The sequence below is a fragment of the Hypanus sabinus genome, chromosome 1, assembly GCF_030144855.1.
Source record: "Hypanus sabinus isolate sHypSab1 chromosome 1, sHypSab1.hap1, whole genome shotgun sequence".
Classification (NCBI taxonomy): domain Eukaryota; kingdom Metazoa; phylum Chordata; class Chondrichthyes; order Myliobatiformes; family Dasyatidae; genus Hypanus; species Hypanus sabinus.
In genome coordinates this window covers 57,781,731-57,790,062 of record NC_082706.1, presented here as the reverse complement: position 1 = coordinate 57,790,062, position 8,332 = coordinate 57,781,731, and positions in this window count along the sequence as shown.

Here is an 8,332-nt window from a genome sequence, read left to right as displayed (position 1 = left end):
TTATCGAACCAATTGCCCAGATATCCATTTTCTCTTCAAGTCTCCTGTCAGCTCTGTTAATGGGTTGGGATATGAGATGATTGTTCATGAGTAACCAACACTTCACACGTAGTCGTCTACATACGTACTGATATAGCTGGCGACAGATGAGGCCTATCCTTTGATGTTTGTGTCTCCCCGATTTGTGCCAGCCCTTTGAACATCTGCCAAATAATAAATTCAAGGTAAAACTAAAGCATAGAGAACGCCTCATTAACCAACACAGAGATCGTCCTCTTGACTGGTTTCTCTATTTTCAGTAGGGGATGGTATGGTAGAATTAACATTGTGAAGGTGTGGTCAGAAAGGCCAGGATCAGGTACAGGAATGGTTTTGAAAGCACTAATTCCGTTTGTCTGAACATGTTTGACTGCGTCTGTTCCTATTATGTCCCTGGTGACGTGTTTGCATTTGGAATTTGGGTACAAAATTCAGTATAAGAAATTAAAATCTTAATGCAGAAAACATTTTCAACAACTGTTTTGAAATGCTGAACAAGCAATATAACAAACAAATCTGTGTAATATCCCTGAAGGACCGAATATCATTGCACAGTGACGCAATGAGCAAAACTTAACTAGGGTATTTGTTCATTGAACTGTAACTGATGTTGTTGACGACGTTGTCACACTAATGAGCTCAACAACCTTTTTGCTGCATAAAATTGAACGAGTCAACGATATAAAGTGTTCCTTGTTAAATTCTGTCCCACTGATCGCCACTTCAGATGGAAAATGGCATATCCAACTAATTACTACATAGTGAACATTTACTTTCCCATACTTGTGGTGGTTGACTTTCTTACTAAGTCACTAGTGCTGGCTTTTTTACAATTGACTTATGTACCAATTCAACTGTTCAACTGCAGCTATAACCCCTGACATATGTTCTGCCTGCAATGATAGATGGGATTCAGGTATTTTTATTTCTTTGTTTTGCAAACTCGTGGAAAGTGGGTGAACCGCTGTGCAGCGGGGTAACCCTGACTAACTGAGTTTCCACCCTCTGATTCCAAACTAACGTGAACAGCACACGGGCAGGAGAACTCGAAAGAGAACAAAATTTAAAATGGAATATAGAACAATTAATGAACAATTTTCCGCTAAGAGATTGCATGTTTCTTCTTTTTCATACAGTTAATATAATGGTGATTGTCATCCTTTCTCGAGGAAAGTGTGGACTCTCGAAATGCATCACAGGTTACTTGGGGGGAATAGCTACAGAGGATCTGATGAGGGCTATCTTTACTGCTATCATGCTACACTGTAATAGAATTTATAACTACGCTGATTTCTTGTTTATTCATCCAACTTGCACTCTGATACTTGTACTCAGTATAGCCATCACGGACTATTCCGTTTGGTTTACAGTCCGATTCACTTTCCATCGTTTTGTTGGAATTTCATGTCAAAAGTTAAGTGAACGACACTGCACGGAAAGAGCAACGACTGCGGTTTTAGTGACTGTTATAGTGAGCTTTGCAAGGTCAGTCCTGTTTTACTTTATAGTAGAGCCAGAGTTCATAATAAATAACTGCATCTACACATCTGAATATGTAACGTCCCCAGCGTGGAAAGACTACGAGTTTCTTGATAGTATCTTAATTCCTTTATTACCAATTTGTTTAATTCTATTCTTTAACGTTTTAAAGGGCTGACATATTATCGTGGCAAATGAGTCTGTTGGAGTCTCCAGAACAACAGCGTGAACCAGAAGGATCCAGAATTGAAGAACCAGCGGAAGTCCATAATTCTGTTGTTCTATCAGCCAATTTCATAATACTGTGGTTCCCTAATGTCATACACTCCATGAACTGGCAAGTGCAGAATTTTTCTCACACAGACAAATATTTGAATACCTCAGTATATATCCTACAGCAAGTTGGATTCATGATGAAATCCCTCAGTACCTGCACCAACACGTACATCTACACACTTCCACACAGAAAATTGAGAGAGGAGCTCAGAAATTGAATGAATTATCTGTTCACACTAAGTGGACGGTTCTAGAGGGAACTTGCCCCTATCGATGGAACTTGGCTGCAGATTGTTATGACTGGTGTACATTATTCATTGTTTTATTCAGATACTTAAGAGTCAGGAGCCTGATATTTCCACAGAAATGTGCAAAACCATTTTTTTTTAAATAGAGAAGTCTGATAATGTAACTAAGTGCTGGACATGATATATTTGTGTATTTTTTTAACCACAGGGCTGCAGAGCAAATCATTTGTTAACTGGAACATAAGTTGACAAGACATGTTGTAAGAGTATGAACATATTAATGATCGCAGGGAAAGCAGGTCAGTCGAAGGAAGCCAGAAAGCTTTTGATTTCCATGGAAGTCTTGATAAGAAAAACTTTCTGATCAAGGTGGTGGGTTGGAGTCCTGAAGGATGAGAGATGACCTGATAAGGCAGGGGTTCCCAACCTCGGGTGCGAGATGGAATTTCAGGGGGTGCAACAAAGAGTGACTTGTGTCCTTGAGTGACGAGTCACAAGTCATCACTCAGCCGGCTGCCAGTGTGCCTTGAGAAATGGTAGTAACGTTTGTCCCAAGCTCACTCCAGTCTCCCACTGCCCGAATCAGCGTTGAGGATTCTCATCAGTGAAACCTGGGAGTTATACCTCAGAGTTGAGGAGTCTCATCAATGTTAACTCTGAGATGTAACCTTCTAGCTAAAAACCATCTCATAATGCCAAAATTTTTATACATTCCGAATCAACCATCGAGTAATGACTTCACCTTAAAACCAAACCTGCAGACAGTAGGTAAATAATTCAATTATAAAACTATTAAAAGCCGCATTTTGATCAAAAGCAGCTGAAGACATTCATTCGTATTTGTCTCAATGCATTAAAGAAGTTTTTGAATTTCAAAGGTTTATTCCTCTTAAAAGGTTTTTTACTTGAATCGTTGATAATTTTGAATTGTGTTAGTTGAGGTATCACGTTTAGCACCGAGAACTTTGAATCGTGTGATGGAAGTTCATATCTCCAGTAATCATCGGAAATAGGGTGTAAATTCAGTAAAGAGTAGTCTAATAAGTCACGTCGTGTCCCCGTAGCATTTCCACCTGACAATTTATCTTGGCGTAACCGCAGATAGTATCGTAATATTATATTCGAAAGCGTATTTGTTGCGATACTTTGCTATAGGCGTGTCTGGTTGAGTGAAGTGGTCATCCCTGACTTAGTCAGATAGTTTTTCTCATATTAGCTCATATTTTTCTCTTTACACTTAACCCTTCATCATGTCAGAAAGAAGGAAATGGAATGATGACTATGTGTGCTTTGGTTTCACTTGTGCAACAGGAAATGATGGCTGGCAAAACCCCAGAATAAAACGCATTTGGAATCAGTCAAGTTACATCAAGTGAAAGTGTTGAATAAATAGACTCAAAAGTGACACTTCTAATTTTCTAACTTCTAAGTAATAAGATGGATGTAAATCAATACTCAAAACTGTTGACATAACCTCAAAAAATGTCTTTCCAATATTTCTCCAAAGGACAAAGCAAACTAAAGTTTCATACGAATAATTATGAACGTAATCAGTGCCAGTACATTTGCAGTTGTTGCTATTTCTTATAACCACATTTAGCAAATGGATGTAACTTTGGGTATTCACATTATTTTCCAACCGTGTGTGTGCTGTCTTTGTGTTCCCTTGGCCAGCCTACTTCTGGATTGCACGTCACACTGTTTGATCAGATATTAGACCAAAATCTTATTATCTCTGTTTGTTGGTTGATAATTTCTCGTCAAGTCGAGTTTCAATGATCCCATCTGCCCCAGTTTTTTACCCTAATCTAAGAAGGGATGTGCTAACATTCTAAAGGGCTCCAAGGAGGTTAACAAACATGATTCAAATATTGAAAGAATTCTCATATGAGGAGCGTTTTATGGCTCTTGGCCTCTACTCCCTGGAATTCAGAAAAATGATGACTGACCTCAGAGAAGTGCATCAAATGTTAAAAAGCCTTAATGGAGAGGATATGCAGAGGATGTTCCTATGGTCGTGGAGTATGAGACTAGCCGACACTGCCTCAGAATAGAGGAATGTGATTTTGAGAAACATTCTGAATGAAATTTGTTGCCACACGTTGTAGTGGTCAGGTCATTGGCTATATTTAAGACAAAGGTTGATAACCTCTTGATTACTTAGGGCATGAAGGGATACAGGCAGAAAGCATGAGATTGAGCCTGAGAGAGAATGGATCAACCAGGATGAAATGGCGCAGCAGTCTCTATTGGATCCAATGGCTACATTTGCTGCGTTATCTTATGGTCTGGTTGTTGGTTTGCAAGTATTGGAGCGGATTCTTGGATGTAGGATTTAAGTACCTTGGCAGAAAGGTAGGCCAATTGGAGATCATGGTTTTGTGAGAGACATGTCGTGCACAGACCGACTGGACAGACACTATTTCAATGACGGAAATGGAGGTATAGCAGGTGTTTGGAGGAATGTATAGGTGGGCTCTCAGAGGCTTTTTTTAACCTTGGAGTGAGAGAAGTGGGTGCGTGGAACAGGACACCAGGATTTTTGTAGAAACACATATAATAGGTTATTTATCTTATATAGGAACAAAAATGGACAAAAATTGGGTGCTATGTGGAAGAGAAAAGGCTGGATTGATTTTGAAGCAGATTTAAGGGTCAACCATCTTCGTGAACTGTAATTCTCTATATCAAACACCCCAGGGAGGAAGATAGTAAGGTCAGAAGTTCTTCATTGTGCAAACCAGAAAGAAGCGATTCCTGAGCATGGTGCTACGTGTTGTGCAGCATTTTTAATCTTTGTCGACAGCGGGGCGGGGTGGAGGGGTGGGGATTGTGTACTTCCAATCTGTTGTCTGTTTAAATAATCAAGGGAAAGTAGGAACAGAGTTAATATAGGTGAAAATGATTAGTGTGATCGAATAGACTGGCTTCAGCAATTTGTTGCCTTTGTGGGCATAGCTGTTGCTACACCGAGCTTTATTGCACCTGGAGTTCAATTCAGACACTTTCAGTTGTTGAACTTTGTGCAGTGAAATGAAATATGGGTCTGTGTTGCAAATAGCAGGACGCTGAGGAACGTTATTATACATTGCCATCTTGTGCATCCAGTTCTACAGCATGTTGACAGTGACAGCAGAAGAGGTTAGCAATGAAGGCATATGGCATGCTCGTTTACGCAGACTGGACACTGGTTTTAGAAATTGGGAAGATATGATGCAGCTGTGTAAAGCTATATTTTGTAGAGATTTGATTTACTGTGTGCAGTTCCTACTGTCCTATCACAATAAGCATGTTGCAGATTTGAGAGAGCACGTCAAGGAGATTTCTTTTTACCTGCTTATTTGTAATGGAGTATTTGCTAAAAGTAGAATTTGGACATTTTTGCCAGAAACCGAAACGAGCGACCAACTCATACATACAGTTGAAGTCAGAAGTTTACATACACCTTAGCCAAATACATTGAAACAGTTTTTCACAGTTGCTGACATTTTATTTTAGAAAACATACCCTGTCTTTGGTCAGTTAGGATCATTACTTTATTTTAAGAATGTGAAATGTCAGAATAATAGCAGAGAGAATGATTTATTTCCATTTTTATTTCTTTCATCACATTCCCAGTGGGTTAGAAGTTACATCAACTTTGTTAATATTTGGTAGCATTGCCTTTAAGTTCTTTAACTTGGGTCAAACGTTTTGGCCAGCCTTCCACAAGCTTCTCACAATAAGTTGCTGGAACTTTGTTCCATTCCTCCAGACTGTAACTGAGTCAGGTTTGTAGGCCTTGCTCGCAAATGCTTTTTCAGTTTGATCAACAAATTTTCTATCGGATTGAGATCAGGGCTTTGTGATGGCCACTCCAATACCTTGACTTTGTTCTTCTGAAGCAACTTTGCCACAACTTTGGAGGTATGCTCAGGGTCATTGTCAATTTGGAAGACTTATTTGTGATCGAGCTTTAACTTCTTGGCTGATGTCTTGAGATGTTGCTTCAATATATCCACATAATTTTCCTTCCTCATGATGCCATCTACAAACGTTATTTCGTGAAGTGCACCATTCCCTCCTGCAGCAAAGCATCCCCACAACATGATGCTGCCACCTGCATGCTTCACATTTGGGATGGCATTCTTTGGCTTGTAGGCATCACTCTTTTCCCTCCAAACATAACAATGGTCATTATGGCCAATTCAATTTTTTTTGTCAGACCAGAGGACATTTCTCCAAAAAATCCTCATGTGCACTTGCAAACTGTAGACTGGCTTTCTAATGGCGGTTTTGGAGCAGTGGCTTCTTCCTTGCTGAGCAGCCTTTCAGGATATGTCGATATAGGACTCATTTTACTGTGGATATAGATATTTGTCTACCTGTTTCCTCCAGCATCTTCACAAGGTCCTTCGCTGTTGTTCTGGGATTGATTTACACTTTACACAATTCGTGCCAAGGTACATTCATCTCTAGGAGACAAAATGCGTCTCCTGCATGAGCGGTATGACGGCTGCATGGTCCCATGATGTTTATACTTGTGTACTATTGTTTGTACAGATGAATGTGGTACCTTCGGGCATTTGGAAATTGCTCCCAAGGGTGAAGCAGACTTGTGGAGTTCCACAATTTTATTTTTCTGAGGTCTTGGCTGATTTCTTTTGATTTTGTTTGTAAACTTCTGACCCACTGGAATTGTGATATAGCCAATTAAAAGTGAAATAATCTGTAAACAATTGTTGGAAAAATTACTTGTGTCATGCACAAAGTAGATATCCTCAATGTCTTGCCAAAACTATACTTTGCTCATATGAAATCTGTGGAGTGGTCAAACAATGGGTCTTAATGACTTCAACCTAAGTGTATGTAAGCTTCTGACTTCAACTGTACATGTGAAATATTAAACAGTCGATGTTTCAGGCGGAGACCCTTCATCAGGACTGGGAAAACAACAGATGAGACGTCAGAGGAAGAAGTGTGAGGGTGAAAGCGGTGGAAGAAGTGGTAGGTGATAGGTGAAACTAGGAGAGGGAGAGTAGGAGAGTAGGGAGATAAGGAAAAAAATTCTTACGATATAATTTCCTTAGCGATTCTCGAAAGATCATTGCCAATGCCTCCACGTCTCTTCAGACACCTCTTTCAGATCTCTGGGGTGTACACCATCTGGTCCAGGTGACCTATTTACCTTCAAACCATCTGTTTCTCAAGAACCTTCGCCCGAGTAACATAACTTTACACATTCTGACCACTGACATCTGGGACTTCCATATTCCTGCCAGTGCCTTCCACAGATAAGGGTGATGAATAATACTTATTCAGTTCATCTGCCATCACCTTGCAACCCCACCCCATTAGTACCTCTCCAGCATCATTTTCCAGTCATCCAATAGCCACTTCTGCCTCTCTTTTACACTAGGTGTACCTGAAGAAAAAGTTGGTATCCTCTTTAATATTACTGGCTAGCTCACCTATATATTCTATCATTTCCTTCTTAATTATTTTGGTTGCATTCTGTTGGTTTTTAAAAGCTGCCCAATCTTCTAACTTTCTAGTAATTTTTGCTCTCTGCTCTCTCCTTGGTTTTTATGTTGTCTTTGGTTTCTCTTATCAGCCATGGTTTTGTCAGCTTACCTTTAGAATATTACTTCCTCTTTGTGATGTATATTCCTGCCATCCGAATTGCTTCCAGAAATTCCAGCCATTCCTGCTGTTTTCATCCCTGCCTGTGTTCTTTTCAAATCAATGTTGACGAATTTTTCTTTCAAGCCTCTCTAATTCTTTTTATTCCACATCTGACCATAGTTTCTCCTTCTCTAACATCAGGTTGAATTTGATCATATTAAGATCACTTGTCCATAAGGGTTCTTTGAACTTAAGTGACCTAATTAATTCCGGTTCATTACAATACCCAATCCAGAATATCTGATCCCCAAGTGGGCTCAACCACGAGCTGTTCTAAAACAGCATCCTGTGGGCATTCTAGGAATTCCTCCTCGAGACCAACACCATTCTAATTTTCCTAATCACCTGCATGACAACCCTCCATGACTATTGAAACATTGCCCTTTTGGCATGCATTTTCTATCTCCCATTGTAATTTGTGGACCACATACTTACTACTGTTTGGAAATTCCTGTCAGGGAATTTTCTTTACATTTGCTGTTCCTTAATTCTACCCACAGATTCTACACCTACCAGCCCTATGCCACTTCTTTCTAATGATTTTATTTAATATTTTACCAACAGAGCCACACAACCTCACAACCAGCTTGTTCTTTGCCTGTTCTTTCAAGAAACAAGAGGACCTG